The sequence below is a fragment of the Oncorhynchus mykiss genome, chromosome 23, assembly GCF_013265735.2.
Source record: "Oncorhynchus mykiss isolate Arlee chromosome 23, USDA_OmykA_1.1, whole genome shotgun sequence".
NCBI lineage: Eukaryota > Metazoa > Chordata > Actinopteri > Salmoniformes > Salmonidae > Oncorhynchus > Oncorhynchus mykiss.
Window position 1 is genome coordinate 6565673 of NC_048587.1, and position 17492 is coordinate 6583164.

The following is a 17492-nucleotide window of genomic DNA, read 5'->3' on the forward strand; positions in this document are numbered from 1 at the left end:
GGGATCGAGACAGAAGCAGGACAGGCTATGGGGACAGATGGGGAAATGAGAAAGAAGTAGGACAGGCTATGGGGACAGCTGGGGGATTGAGACAAATGCAGGACAGGCTATGGGGACAGCTGGGGAAATGAGACAGAAGTCTGACAGGCTATGGGGACAGATGGGGTATTGAGACAGAAGCAGGACAGCTGGGCGATTGAGACAGAAGTCTGACAGGCTATGGGGACAGCTGGGGAAATGAGACAGAAGCAGGACAGGCTATGGGGACAGCTGGGGAAATGAGACAGAAGCAGGACAGGCTATGGGGACAGCTGGGGGATTGAGACAGAAGCAGGACAGGCTATGGGGACAGCTGGGGAAATGATACAGAAGTCTGACAGGCTATGGAGACAACTGGGGGATTGAGACAGAAGCAGGACAGGCTATGGGGACAGCTGGGGGATTGAGACAGAAGTCGGACAGGCTATGGGGACAGCTGGGGGATTGAGATAGAAGTCTGACAGGCTATGGGGACAGCTGGGGGATTGAGACAGAAGTCTGACAGGCTGTGGGGACAGCTGGGGGATTGAGACAGAAGTCAGGCAGGCTATGGGGGCAGCTGGGGGATTGAGACAGAAGTCTGACAGGCTGTGGGGACAGCTGGGGGATTGAGACAGAAGTCGGACAGGCTATGGGACAGCTGGGGGATTGAGACAGAAGCAGGACAGGCTATGGGGACAGCTGGTGTATTGAGACAGAAACAGGACAGATTGTGGGGACAGCTGGGGGTTTGAGACAGAAGTCGGACAGGCTATGGGGAGGGTTGGGGAAATGAGACAGACGCAGGACAGGCTATGGGGACAGCTGGTGTATTGAGACAGAAGCAGGACAGGTTATGGGGACAGCTGGGGGATTGAGACAGAAGCAGGACAGGCTATGGGGACAGCTGGGGAAATGAGACAGAAGTCTGACAGGCTATGGAGACAACTGGGGGATTGAGACAGAAGCAGGACAGGCTATGGGGACAGATGGGGAAATGAGAAAGAAGTAGGACAGGCTATGGGGACAGCTGGGGGATTGAGACAAATGCAGGACAGGCTATGGGGACAGCTGGGGAAATGAGACAGAAGTCTGACAGGCTATGGGGACAGATGGGGTATTGAGACAGAAGCAGGACAGGCTATGGGGACAGATGGGGTATTGAGACAGAAGCAGGACAGGCTATGGGGACAGCTGGGGGATTGAGATAGAAGCAGGACAGGCTATGGGGACAGCTGGGGGATTAAGACAGAAGCAGGACAGGCTAAGGGGACAGCTGGGGTATGGAGACAGAAGCAGGACAGCTGGGAGATTGAGACAGAAGTCTGACAGGCTATGGGGACAGCTGGGGGATTGAGACAGAAGCAGGACAGGCTATGGGGACAGCTGGGGGATTGAGACAGAAGTCGGACAGGCTATGGGGACAGCTGGGGGATTGAGATAGAAGTCTGACAGGCTATGGGGACAGCTGGGGGATTGAGACAGAAGTCTGACAGGCTGCGGGGACAGCTGGGGGATTGAGACAGAAGTCGGACAGGCTGTGGGGACAGCTGGGGGATTGAGACAGAAGTCGGACAGAATGTGGGGACAGCTGGGGGATTGAGATAGAAGTCTGACAGGCTATGGGGACAGCTGGGGGATTGAGATAGAAGTCTGACAGGCTATGGGGACAGCTGGGGGATTGAGACAGAAGTCGGACAGGCTATGGGGACAGCTGGGTGATTGAGACAGAAGTCGGACAGGCTATGGGGACAGCTGGGGGATTGAGACAGAAGTCGGACAGGCTATGGGGACAGCTGGGGGATTGAGACAGAAGCAGGACAGGCTATGGGGACCGCTGGTGTATTGAGACAGAAACAGGACAGGCTGTGGGGACAGCTGGGGGTTTGAGACAGAAGCAGGACAGGCTATGGGGACAGATGGGGAAATGAGAAAGAAGTAGGACAGGCTATGGGGACAGCTGGGGGATTGAGACAAATGCAGGACAGGATATGGGGACAGCTGGGGAAATGAGACAGAAGTCTGACAGGCTATGGGGACAGATGGGGTATTGAGACAGAAGCAGGACAGGCTATGGGGACAGATGGGGTATTGATACAGAAGCAGGACAGGCTATGGGGACAGCTGGGGGATTGACATAGAAGCAGGACAGGCTATGGGGACAGCTGGGGGATTGAGACAGAAGCAGGACAGGCTATGGGGACAGCTGGGGTATTGAGACAGAAGCAGGACAGGCTGTGGGGACAGCTGGGGGATTGAAAAATAAGTCTGACAGGCTATGGGGACAGCTGGGGGATTGAGACAGAAGCAGGACAGGCTATGGGGACAGCTGGGGGATTGAGACAGAAGTCGGACAGGCTATGGGGACAGCTGGGGGATTGAGATAGAAGCAGGACAGGCTATGGGGACAGATGGGGTATTGAGATAGAAGCAGGACAGGCTATGGGGACAGATTGGGTATTGAGACAGAAGCAGGACAGGCTATGGGGACAGCTGGGGGATTGAGACAGAAGCAGGACAGGCTATGGGGACAGCTGGGGGATTGAGACAGAAGTCTGACCGGCTATGGGGACAGATGAGGTATTGAGACAGAAGCAGGACAGGCTATGGGGACAGATGGGGTATTGAGATAGAAGCAGGACAGGCTATGGGGACAGCTGGGGGATTGAGATAGAAGCAGGACAAGCTATGGAGACAGCTGGGGTATTGAGATAGAAGCAGGACAGGCTATGGGGACAGATGGGGTATTGAGATAGAAGCAGGACAGGCTATGGGGACAGATTGGGTATTGAGACAGAAGCAGGACAGGCTATGGGGACAGCTGGGGGATTGAGACAGAAGCAGGACAGGCTATGGGGACAGATGGGGTATTGAGACAGAAGCAGGACAGGCTATGGGGACAGCTGGGGGATTGAGACAGAAGTCTGACAGCTATGGGGACAGATGAGGTATTCAGACAGAAGCAGGACAGGCTCTGGGGACAGATGGGGTATTGAGATAGAAGCAGGACAGGCTATGGGGACAGCTGGGGGATTGAGATAGAAGCAGGACAGGCTATGGGGAGAGATGGGGTATTGAGATAGAAGCAGGACAGGCTATGGGGAGAGATGGGGTATTGAGACAGAAGCAGGACAGGCTATGGGGAGAGATGGGGTATTGAGATAGAAGCAGAACAGGCTATGGAGACAGCTGGGGTATTGAGATAGAAGCAGGACAGGCTATGGGGACAGCTGGGGTGTTGAGATAGAAGCAGGACAGGCTATGGAGACAGCTGGGGTATTGAGATAGAAGCAGGACAGGCTATGGGGACAGCTGGGGTGTTGAGATGGAAGCAGGACAGGCTATGGGGACAGCTGGGGTGTTGAGATAGAAGCAGGACAGGCTATGGGGAGAGATGGGGTATTGAGACAGAAGCAGGACAGGCTTTGGGGACAGCTGGGGTATTGAGATAGAAGCAGAACAGGCTTTGGGGACAGCTGGGGTGTTGAGATAGAAGCAGGACAGGCTATGGGGAGAGATGGGGTATTGAGACAGAAGCAGGACAGGCTTTGGGGACAGCTGGGGTATTGAGATAGAAGCAGAACAGGCTTTGGGGACAGCTGGGGTGTTGAGACAGAAGCAGGACAGGCTATGGGGACCAATGGGGAAATGAGAAAGAAGTAGGACAGGCTATGGGGACAGCTGGGGATTGAGACAAAAGCAGGTTAGGCTATGGGGACAGCTGGGGAAATGAGACAGAATTCTGACAGGCTATGGGGACAGATGGGGCATTGAGACAGAAGCAGGACAGGCTATGGGGACAGATGGGGTATTGAGAAAGAAGTAGGACAGGCTATGGGGACAGCTGGGGATTGAGACAAAAGCAGGTTAGGCTATGGGGACAGCTGGGGAAATGAGACAGAATTCTGACAGGCTATGGGGACAGATGGGGCATTGAGACAGAAGCAGGACAGGCTATGGGGACAGATGGGGTATTGAGACAGAAGCAGGACAGGCTATGGGGACAGCTGGGGGATTGAGATAGAAGCAGGACAGGCTATAGGGACAGCTGGGGGATTGAGACAGAAGCAGGACAGGCTATGGGGACAGCTGGGGAAATGAGACAGAATTCTGACAGGCTATGGGGACAGATGGGGCATTGAGACAGAAGCAGGACAGGCTATGGGGACAGCTGGGGGATTGAGACAGAAGCAGGACAGGCTATGGGGACAGCTGGTGTATTGAGACAGAAACAGGACAGGCTGTGGGTACAGCTGGGGGTTTGAGACAGAAGTCGGACAGGCTATGGGGACAGCTGGGGAAATGAGACAGAAGCAGGACAGGCTATGGGGACAGCTGGGGGATTGAGACAGAAGCAGGAAAGGCTATGGGGACAGCTGGGGAAATGAGACAGAAGTCTGACAGGCTATGGAGACAACTGGGGGATTGAGACAGAAGCAGGACAGGCTATGGGGACAGATGTTGAAATGAGAAAGAAGTAGGACAGGCTATGGGGACAGCTGGGGGATTGAGACAAATGCAGGACAGGCTATGCGGACAGCTGGGAAAATGAGACAGAAGTCTGACAGGCTATGGGGACAGATGGGGTATTGAGACAGAAGCAGGACAGGCTATGGGGACAGATGGGGTATTGAGACAGAAGCAGGACAGGCTATGGGGACAGCTGGGGGATTGAGATAGAAGCAGGACAGGCTATGGGGACAGCTGGGGGATTGAGACAGAAGCAGGACAGGCTATGGGGACAGCTGGGGTATTGAGACAGAAGCAGGACAGGCTGTGGGGACAGCTGGGGGATTGAGACAGAAGCAGGACAGGCTATGGGGACAGCTGGGGGATTGAGACAAAAGCAGGACAGGCTATGGGGACAGCTGGGGAAATGAGACTGAAGTCTGACAGGCTATGGGGACAGCTGGGGGATTGAGACAGAAGTCTGACAGGCTGTGGGGACAGCTGGGGGATTGAGACAGAAGCAGGACAGGCTATGGGGACAGCTGGGGGATTGAGACAAAAGCAGGACAGGCTATGGGGACAGCTGGGGAAATGAGACTGAAGTCTGACAGGCTATGGGGACAGCTGGGGGATTGAGACAGAAGTCTGACAGGCTGTGGGGACAGCTGGGGGATTGAGACAGAAGTCGGACAGGCTGTGGGGACAACTGGGGGATTGAGACAGAAGCCGGAAAGGCTATGGGGACAGCTGGGGGATTGAGACAGAAGTCGGACAGGCTATGGGGACAGCTGGAGGATTGAGACAGAAGCAGGACAGGCTATGGGGACAGCTGGTGTATTGAGACAGAAGCAGGACAGGCTGTGGGGACAGCTGGGGGATTGAGACAGAAGTCGGACAGGCTATGGGGACAGCTGGGGAAATGAGACAGAAGCAGGACAGGCTATGGGGACAGATGAGGTATTCAGACAGAAGCAGGACAGGCTATGGGGACAGCTGGGGGATTGAGACAGAAGCAGGACAGGCTATGGGGACAGCTGGGGAAATGAGACAGAAGTCTGACAGGCTATGGGGACAACTGGGGGATTGAGACAGAAGCAGGACAGGCTATGGGGACCAATGGGGAAATGAGAAAGAAGTAGGACAGGCTATGGGGACAGCTGGGGATTGAGACAAAAGCAGGACAGGCTATGGGGACAGCTGGGGAAATGAGACAGAATTATGACAGGCTATGGGGACAGATGGGGCATTGAGACAGAAGCAGGACAGGCTATGGGGACAGATGGGGTATTGAGACAGAAGCAGGACAGGCTATGGGGACAGCTGGGGGATTGAGATAGAAGCAGGACAGGCTATAGGGACAGCTGGGGGATTGAGACAGAAGCAGGACAGGCTATGGGGACAGCTGGGGAAATGAGATAGAAGCAGGACAGGCTGTGGGGACAGCTGGGGGATTGAGACAGAAGCAGGACAGGCTATGGGGACAGCTGGGGGATTGAGACAAAAGCAGGACAGGCTATGGGGACAGCTGGGGAAATGAGACAGAAGTCTGACAGGCTATGGGGACAGATGAGGTATTGAGACAGAAGCAGGACAGGCTATGGGGACAGATGGGGTATTGAGATAGAAGCAGGACAGGCTATGGGGACAGCTGGGGGATTGAGATAGAAGCAGGACAGGCTATGGAGACAGCTGGGGTATTGAGATAGAAGCAGGACAGGCTATGGGGACAGATGGGGTATTGAGATAGAAGCAGGACAGGCTATGGGGACAGATTGGGTATTGAGACAGAAGCAGGACAGGCTATGGGGACAGCTGGGGGATTGAGACAGAAGCAGGACAGGCTATGGGGACAGATGGGGTATTGAGACAGAAGCAGGACAGGCTATGGGGACAGCTGGGGGATTGAGACAGAAGTCTGACAGGCTATGGGGACAGATGAGGTATTCAGACAGAAGCAGGACAGGCTATGGGGACAGATGGGGTATTGAGATAGAAGCAGGACAGGCTATGGGGACAGCTGGGGGATTGAGATAGAAGCAGGACAGGCTATGGGGAGAGATGGGGTATTGAGATAGAAGCAGGACAGGCTATGGGGAGAGATGGGGTATTGAGACAGAAGCAGGACAGGCTATGGGGAGAGATGGGGTATTGAGATAGAAGCAGAACAGGCTATGGAGACAGCTGGGGTATTGAGATAGAAGCAGGACAGGCTATGGGGACAGCTGGGGTGTTGAGATAGAAGCAGGACAGGCTATGGAGACAGCTGGGGTATTGAGATAGAAGCAGGACAGGCTATGGGGACAGCTGGGGTGTTGAGATGGAAGCAGGACAGGCTATGGGGACAGCTGGGGTGTTGAGATAGAAGCAGGACAGGCTATGGGGAGAGATGGGGTATTGAGACAGAAGCAGGACAGGCTTTGGGGACAGCTGGGGTATTGAGATAGAAGCAGAACAGGCTTTGGGGACAGCTGGGGTGTTGAGATAGAAGCAGGACAGGCTATGGGGAGAGATGGGGTATTGAGACAGAAGCAGGACAGGCTTTGGGGACAGCTGGGGTATTGAGATAGAAGCAGAACAGGCTTTGGGGACAGCTGGGGTGTTGAGACAGAAGCAGGACAGGCTATGGGGACCAATGGGGAAATGAGAAAGAAGTAGGACAGGCTATGGGGACAGCTGGGGATTGAGACAAAAGCAGGTTAGGCTATGGGGACAGCTGGGGAAATGAGACAGAATTCTGACAGGCTATGGGGACAGATGGGGCATTGAGACAGAAGCAGGACAGGCTATGGGGACAGATGGGGTATTGAGACAGAAGCAGGACAGGCTATGGGGACAGCTGGGGGATTGAGATAGAAGCAGGACAGGCTATAGGGACAGCTAGGGGATTGAGACAGAAGCAGGACAGGCTATGGGGACAGCTGGGGAAATGAGATAGAAGCAGGACAGGCTGTGGGGACAGCTGGGGGATTGAGACAGAAGCAGGACAGGCTATGGGGACAGCTGGGGGATTGAGACAAAAGCAGGACAGGCTATGGGGACAGCTGGGGAAATGAGACAGAAGTCTGACAGGCTATGGGGACAGATGAGGTATTGAGACAGAAGCAGGACAGGCTATGGGGACAGATGGGGTATTGAGATAGAAGCAGGACAGGCTATGGGGACAGCTGGGGGATTGAGATAGAAGCAGGACAGGCTATGGAGACAGCTGGGGTATTGAGATAGAAGCAGGACAGGCTATGGGGACAGATTGGGTATTGAGACAGAAGCAGGACAGGCTATGGGGACAGCTGGGGGATTGAGACAGAAGCAGGACAGGCTATGGGGACAGATGGGGTATTGAGACAGAAGCAGGACAGGCTATGGGGACAGCTGGGGGATTGAGACAGAAGTCTGACAGGCTATGGGGACAGATGAGGTATTCAGACAGAAGCAGGACAGGCTATGGGGACAGATGGGGTATTGAGATAGAAGCAGGACAGGCTATGGGGACAGCTGGGGGATTGAGATAGAAGCAGGACAGGCTATGGGGAGAGATGGGGTATTGAGATAGAAGCAGGACAGGCTATGGGGAGAGATGGGGTATTGAGACAGAAGCAGGACAGGCTATGGGGAGAGATGGGGTATTGAGATAGAAGCAGAACAGGCTATGGAGACAGCTGGGGTATTGAGATAGAAGCAGGACAGGCTATGGGGACAGCTGGGGTGTTGAGATAGAAGCAGGACAGGCTATGGAGACAGCTGGGGTATTGAGATTGAAGCAGGACAGGCTATGGGGACAGCTGGGGTGTTGAGATAGAAGCAGGACAGGCTATGGGGACAGCTGGGGTGTTGAGATAGAAGCAGGACAGGCTATGGGGAGAGATGGGGTATTGAGACAGAAGCGTGACAGGCTTTGGGGACAGCTGGGGTATTGAGATAGAAGCAGAACAGGCTTTGGGGACAGCTGGGGTGTTGAGATAGAAGCAGAACAGGCTATGGGGACAGCTAGTATTTTTGGTATTTTATTAGGATCCCCTTTAGCTGTTGTGAAAGCAGCAGCTACTCTTCCTGGGGGTCCACACAAAACATGAAACATGACATAACACAGAACATTCATAGACAAGAACAGCTCAAAGACAGACTCTCGTAGCCTACATATCAATACATACAGACAAACTATCTAGGTCAAATAGGAGAGAGTCGTTGTGCCGTGAGGTGTTGCTTTATCTGTTTTTTGAAACCAGGTTTGCTGCTTATTTGATCAGTATGAGATGGAAGGAAGTTCCCTGCATTAATGGCTCTATGTAATACTGTACGTTTTCTTGAATTTGTTCTGGATTTGGGGACTGTGAAAAGACCCCTGGAGGCATGTCTGGTGGGGTAAGTGTGTGTGTGTGTCAGAGCTGTGTGTAAGTTGACTATGAAAAGAATTTGGAATTTTCAACACATTAATGTTTCTTATAAAAACAAGAAGTCAGTCTCTCCTCAACTCTTAGCCAAGAGAGACTGCCAGCATAGTATTTTTATCAGCCCTCTGATTACAACGAAGAGCCTAACGTGCTGCTCTGTCCTGGACCAGCTGCAGCTTAACTAGGTCTTTCTTTGCAGGACTTGACCACACAACTGGACACTAATCAAGATAAGATAAAACTAGAGCCTGCAGGATTTGACCATATGACTGGACACTAATCAAGATTAGATAAAACTAGAGCCTTCAGGACTTGACTACATGACTGGACACTAATCAAGATTAGATAAAACTAGAGCCTGCAGGACTTGACCACACGACTGGACACTAATCAAGAAAAGATAAAACTAGAGCCTGCAGGTCTTGACCATATGACTGGACACTAATCAAGATAAGATAAAACTAGAGCCTGCAGGACTTGCTTTGTGAAGTGTGGTGTCAAAAAAGCAGAGCATCTCTTTTTATTACGGACAGACCTCTCCCCATCTTTACAACCGTTAAATCAATATGTTTTGACCATAACAGTTTGCAATCTAAGGTAACGCCAAGTAATTTAGTCTTCTCAACTTGTTCAACAGCCACCACCATTCATTACCAGATTCAGCTTAGGTCTAGAATTTAGGGAATGATTTGTACCAAATGCTCTTAGTTTTAGAAATGTTCAGGACAAGTATATTACTGGCCACCCATTCCAAACAGACTGCAACTCTTTAAGGGTTTTAGTGACTTCATTAGCTGTGGTTGCTGTGTATATGATTGAATCATCATCATACATGGACACACAGGCTTTGTTTAATGTCAGTGGCAGGTCACTGGTAAAAATAGAAAAGAGTAGAGGGCCTAGAGAGCTTTCCTGCGGTACACCACACACTGCATGTTTGACATTAGAGAAGCTTCCATCAAAGAATAGCCTCTAGAGAAGTTAAAAGGGCTCAAGTCTTGGCTCAGGGCTGGGGTAGAGAAGTGAACTAGAAGTGAACGACAGACATTTAGGTAGTCTACCACCATTTCATTAGTCTACAGCAATTAACTAGTCTACACCCATTTAACTAGTCAACGCCCATTTAACTAGTCAACGGCCATTTAACTAGTCTTCGGCCATTTAACTAGTCTTCGGCCATTTAACTAGTCAACGGCCATTTAACTAGTCTACGGCCATTTAACTAGTCTACGGCCATTTAACTAGTCTTCTGCCATTTAACTAGTCTATGGCCATTTAACTAGTCTTCGGCCATTTAACTAGTCTTCGGCCATTTAACTAGTCTTCGGCCATTTAACTAGTCTTCGGCCATTGAACTAGTCTTCTGCCATTTAACTAGTCAACGGCCATTTAACTAGTCTACGGCCATTTAACTAGTCTTCGGCCATTGAACTAGTCTTCTGCCATTTAACTAGTCTACGGCCATTGAACTAGTCTTCGGCCATTGAACTAGTCTTCTGCCATTTAACTAGTCTTCTGCCATTTAACTAGTCTTCTGCCATTTAACTAGTCTTCTGCCATTTAACTAGTCTTCTGCCATTTAACTAGTCTACGGCCATTTAACTAGTCTTCTGCCATTAACTAGTCTTCTGCCATTTAACTAGTCTACGGCCATTTAACTAGTCTTCTGCCATTTAACTAGTCTACGGCCATTTAACTAGTCTTCGGCCATTTAACTAGTCTTCGGCCATTTAACTAGTCTTCTGCCATTTAACTAGTCTTCTGCCATTTAACTAGTCTTCTGCCATTTAACTAGTCTTCTGCCATTTAACTAGTCTACGGCCATTTAACTAGTCTTCTGCCATTTAACTAGTCTACCGCCATTTAACTTGACCCCTTTTTGTAATAGCACCACATCAAACAAAGAGGGGCGTATCGCAGTGACAAGTCTTAAAATCTATTTTATAATGCATAATACAATACAAACAGCTATATCGTGTATTGGTGGTATCTGGACATTTGATATTACGATACGACTGCTGATGATTCAGCTGATTAGGCAAGAATGGATCAGACAGATATTGTAATTAAATCACGTCGATTTTTTTTGCTCAAGTCTCACAAAATAAATCAAATCAATAATTGTGATGTCAGTAAAGAATTATAAACCAAGTCACTGTAACGATGACACCGCGAGTCGAGAAGCAGGTGCAGGTTAAAATGTTTAATGAAAACATGAAATAAGACACAGTGTAACAGAAGTGAGGTAACATGAACACAGGTGCAATACCAACTGAGGAATGATCAAAAGGAAGGGACCTACAGAGGAGAGGTCATGAAGTACAGGTGTGAATCATAATGATGAGGACCAGGTGAGCGTAATGATGAGGGCCAGGTGAGCGTAATGATGAGGGCCAGGTGAGTGTAATGATGAGGGCCAGGTGTGGGTAATGATGAGGGCCAGGTGTGGGTAATGATGAGGGCCAGGTGAGCGTAATGATGAGGGCCAGGTGAGGGTAATGATGAGGGCCAAGTGTGGGTAATGATGAGGGCCAGGTGAGCGTAATGATGAGGGCCAGGTGAGCGTAATGATGAGGGCCAGGTGAGGGTAATGATGAGGGCCAGGTGAGGGTAATGATGAGGGCCAGGTGTGGGTAATGATGAGGGCCAGGTGAGCGTAATGATGAGGGCCAGGTGAGCGTAATGATGAGGGCCAGGTGAGGGTAATGATGAGGGCCAGGTGTGGGTAATGATGAGGGCCAGGTGAGCGTAATGATGAGGGCCAGGTGAGCGTAATGATGAGGGCCAGGTGAGGGTAATGATGAGGGCCAGGTGAGGGTAATGATGAGGGCCAGGTGTGGGTAATGATGAGGGCCAAGTGAGCGTAATGATGAGGGCCAGGTGAGCGTAATGATGAGGGCCAGGTGAGGGTAATGATGAGGGCCAGGTGAGGGTAATGATGAGGGCCAGGTGTGGGTAATGATGAGGGCCAGGTGAGCATAATGATGACAGTCAGGTGAGCGTAATGATGAGGGCCAGGTGTACATAATGATGAGGGACAGGTGTGGGTAATGATGAGGGCCAGGTGATCATAATGATGAGGGCCAGGTGAGCGTAATGATGAGGGCCAGGTGAGCGTAATGATGAGGACCAGGGTTGGGTAATGATGAGGGCCATGTGTGGGTAATGATGAGGGCCAGGTGCGTGTGATGATGAGGGCCAGGTGCGTGTGATGATGAGGGCCAGGTGCGTGTGATGATGAGGGCCAGGCATGAATCATTACGATGAGGGCCAGGTGTGAATCATAACGATGAGGGCCAGGTGTGAATCATAACAATGAGGGCCAGGTGTGAATCATAACGATGAGGGCCAGGTGTGAATCATAACGATGAGGGCCAGGTGTGAATCATAACGATGAGGGCCAGGTGTGAATCTTAACGATGAAGGCCAGGTGTGAATCATAATGATGAGGGCCAGATGTGGGTAATGATGAGGTTCAGGTGTGGGTAATGATGAGGGCCAGATGTGCGCATAGATGATTTCCGGCGACATCGCACGCCGGAGGGGAAGAGCAGGAGTAGACTTGACAGTCATTCACAGTACCAGGTCAATCTATTATAAACCCACACGACAGTACCAGGTCAATATTATAAACCCAGTCATTCAGGACATGTTCAACTCTGTCACATCAACCAAACCCCTTTTTGAAGCTACGGGCAAAATTAAAACAAACAACATTTTTGTAAAAGGCGGTTTTGAAACCTGTTTGTTGGAACTACAGTTTGATTGATTAACATATTTACAAAAGAAAACAAGGATGTGTTGAGTATTCAGCCAGGAGCTGATAATACCTGTACTATAGGACCTACCTGGGACTGTTATGGAGTTATATAAACACCTACGGTATAGGAACTACCTGGGAATGTTATTGAGTTATATAAACGCCTACGGTATAGGAACTACCTGGGAATGTTATTGAGTTATATAAACACCTGTACTATAGGACCTACCTGGGACTGTTATGGAGTTATATAAACACCTGTACTATAGGACCTACCTGGGACTGTTATGGAGTTATATAAACACCTGTACTATAGGACCTACCTGGGACTGTTATGGAGTTATATAAACACCTGTACTATAGGACCTACCTGGGACTGTTATGGAGTTATATAAACACCTGTACTATAGGACCTACCTGGGACTGTTATGGAGTTATATAAACACCTGTACTATAGGACCTACCTGGGACTGTTATGGAGTTATATAAACACCTGTACTATAGGAACTACCTGGGAATGTTATGGAGTTAGATAAACACCTACGGTATAGGGATGTTATTGAGTTATATAAACACCTACGGTATAGGACCTACCTGGGAATGTTATGGAGTTATATAAACACCTACGGTATAGGACCTACCTGGGAATGTTATTGAGTTATATAAACACCTACGGTATAGGACCTACCTGGGAATGTTATGGAGTTATATAAACACCTACGGTATAGGAACTACCTGGGAATGTTATTGAGTTATATAAACACCTACGGTATAGGACCTACCTGGGAATGTTATTGAGTTATATAAACACCTACGGTATAGGAATGTTATTGAGTTATATAAACACCTACGGTATAGGAATGTTATTGAGTTATATAAACACCTACGGTATAGGACCTACCTGGGAATGTTATTGAGTTATATAAACACCTACGGTATAGGAACTACCTGGTAATGTTATTGAGTTATATAAACACCTACGGTATAGGACCTACCTGGGAATGTTATGGAGTTATATAAACACCTACGGTATAGGACCTACCTGGGAATGTTATTGAGTTATATAAATACCTACGGTATAGGACCTACCTGGGAATGTTATGGAGTTATATACACACCTGTACTATAGGAACTACCTGGTAATGTTATTGAGTTATATAAACACCTACGGTATAGGAACTACCTGGGAATGTTATTGAGTTATATAAACACCTACGGTATAGGACCTACCTGGGAATGTTATTGAGTTATATAAACACCTACGGTATAGGACCTACCTGGGAATGTTATTGAGTTATATACACACCTGTACTATAGGAACTACCTGGTAATGTTATTGAGTTATATAAACACCTACGGTATAGGAACTACCTGGGAATGTTATTGAGTTATATAAACACCTACGGTATAGGAACTACCTGGGAATGTTATTGAGTTATATAAACACCTACGGTATAGGACCTACCTGGGAATGTTATTGAGTTATATAAACACCTACGGTATAGGAACTACCTGGGAATGTTATTGAGTTATATAAACACCTACGGTATAGGACCTACCTGGGAATGTTATTGAGTTATATAAACACCTACGGTATAGGAACTACCTGGGAATGTTATTGAGTTATATAAACACCTACGGTATAGGAACTACCTGGGATTGTTATGGAGTTATATAAACACCTACGGTATAGGAACTACCTGGGATTGTTATGGAGTTATATAAACACCTACGGTATAGGACCTACCTGGGAATGTTATTGAGTTATATAAACACCTACGGTATAGGAATGTTATTGAGTTATATAAACACCTACGGTATAGGAATGTTATTGAGTTATATAAACACCTACGGTATAGGACCTACCTGGGAATGTTATTGAGTTATATAAACACCTACGGTATAGGAACTACCTGGGATTGTTATGGAGTTATATAAACACCTACGGTATAGGAATGTTATTGAGTTATATAAACACCTACGGTATAGGACCTACCTGGGAATGTTATTGAGTTATATAAACACCTACGGTATAGGAATGTTATTGAGTTATATAAACACCTACGGTATAGGACCTACCTGGGAATGTTATTGAGTTATATAAACACCTACGGTATAGGACCTACCTGGGAATGTTATTGAGTTATATAAACACCTACGGTATAGGAACTACCTGGGAATGTTATTGAGTTATATAAACACATACGGTATAGGAACTACCTGGGAATGTTATTGAGTTATATAAACACCTACGGTATAGGACCCACCTGGGAATGTTATTGAGTTATATAAACACCTACGGTATAGGAATGTTATTGAGTTATATAAACACCTACGGTATAGGACCTACCTGGGAATGTTATTGAGTTATATAAACACCTACGGTATAGGAACTACCTGGGAATGTTATTGAGTTATATAAACACCTACGGTATAGGAACTACCTGGGAATGTTATTGAGTTATATAAACACCTACGGTATAGGAACTACCTGGGAATGTTATTGAGTTATATAAACACCTACGGTATAGGAACTACCTGGGAATGTTATTGAGTTATATAAACACCTACGGTATAGGAACTACCTGGGAATGTTATTGAGTTAGATAAACACCTACGGTATAGGGACTACCTGGGAATGTTATTGAGTTATATAAACACCTACGGTATAGGAACTACCTGGGAATGTTATGGAGTTATATAAACACCTACGGTATAGGAACTACCTGGGAATGTTATTGAGTTATATAAACACCTACGGTATAGGACCTACCTGGGAATGTTATTGAGTTATATAAACACCTACGGTATAGGAATGTTATTGAGTTATATAAACACCTACGGTATAGGAATGTTATTGAGTTATATAAACACCTACGGTATAGGACCTACCTGGGAATGTTATTGAGTTATATAAACACCTACGGTATAGGAACTACCTGGTAATGTTATTGAGTTATATAAACACCTACGGTATAGGACCTACCTGGGAATGTTATGGAGTTATATAAACACCTACGGTATAGGACCTACCTGGGAATGTTATTGAGTTATATAAACACCTACGGTATAGGACCTACCTGGGAATGTTATGGAGTTATATACACACCTGTACTATAGGAACTACCTGGTAATGTTATTGAGTTATATAAACACCTACGGTATAGGAACTACCTGGGAATGTTATTGAGTTATATAAACACCTACGGTATAGGACCTACCTGGGAATGTTATTGAGTTATATAAACACCTACGGTATAGGACCTACCTGGGAATGTTATGGAGTTATATACACACCTGTACTATAGGAACTACCTGGTAATGTTATTGAGTTATATAAACACCTACGGTATAGGAACTACCTGGGAATGTTATTGAGTTATATAAACACCTACGGTATAGGAACTACCTGGGAATGTTATTGAGTTATATAAACACCTACGGTATAGGACCTACCTGGGAATGTTATTGAGTTATATAAACACCTACGGTATAGGAACTACCTGGGAATGTTATTGAGTTATATAAACACCTACGGTATAGGACCTACCTGGGAATGTTATTGAGTTATATAAACACCTACGGTATAGGAACTACCTGGGAATGTTATTGAGTTATATAAACACCTACGGTATAGGAACTACCTGGGATTGTTATGGAGTTATATAAACACCTACGGTATAGGAATGTTATTGAGTTATATAAACACCTACGGTATAGGACCTACCTGGGAATGTTATTGAGTTATATAAACACCTACGGTATAGGAATGTTATTGAGTTATATAAACACCTACGGTATAGGACCTACCTGGGAATGTTATTGAGTTATATAAACACCTACGGTATAGGACCTACCTGGGAATGTTATTGAGTTATATAAACACCTACGGTATAGGAACTACCTGGGAATGTTATTGAGTTATATAAACACATACGGTATAGGAACTACCTGGGAATGTTATTGAGTTATATAAACACCTACGGTATAGGACCCACCTGGGAATGTTATTGAGTTATATAAACACCTACGGTATAGGAATGTTATTGAGTTATATAAACACCTACGGTATAGGACCTACCTGGGAATGTTATTGAGTTATATAAACACCTACGGTATAGGAACTACCTGGGAATGTTATTGAGTTATATAAACACCTACGGTATAGGAACTACCTGGGAATGTTATTGAGTTATATAAACACCTACGGTATAGGAACTACCTGGGAATGTTATTGAGTTATATAAACACCTACGGTATAGGAACTACCTGGGAATGTTATTGAGTTATATAAACACCTACGGTATAGGAATGTTATTGAGTTATATAAACACCTACGGTATAGGAATGTTATTGAGTTATATAAACACCTACGGTATAGGACCTACCTGGGAATGTTATTGAGTTATATAAACACCTACGGTATAGGAACTACCTGGGATTGTTATGGAGTTATATAAACACCTACGGTATAGGAATGTTATTGAGTTATATAAACACCTACGGTATAGGACCTACCTGGGAATGTTATTGAGTTATATAAACACCTACGGTATAGGAATGTTATTGAGTTATATAAACACCTACGGTATAGGACCTACCTGGGAATGTTATTGAGTTATATAAACACCTACGGTATAGGACCTACCTGGGAATGTTATTGAGTTATATAAACACCTACGGTATAGGAACTACCTGGGAATGTTATTGAGTTATATAAACACATACGGTATAGGAACTACCTGGGAATGTTATTGAGTTATATAAACACCTACGGTATAGGACCCACCTGGGAATGTTATTGAGTTATATAAACACCTACGGTATAGGAATGTTATTGAGTTATATAAACACCTACGGTATAGGACCTACCTGGG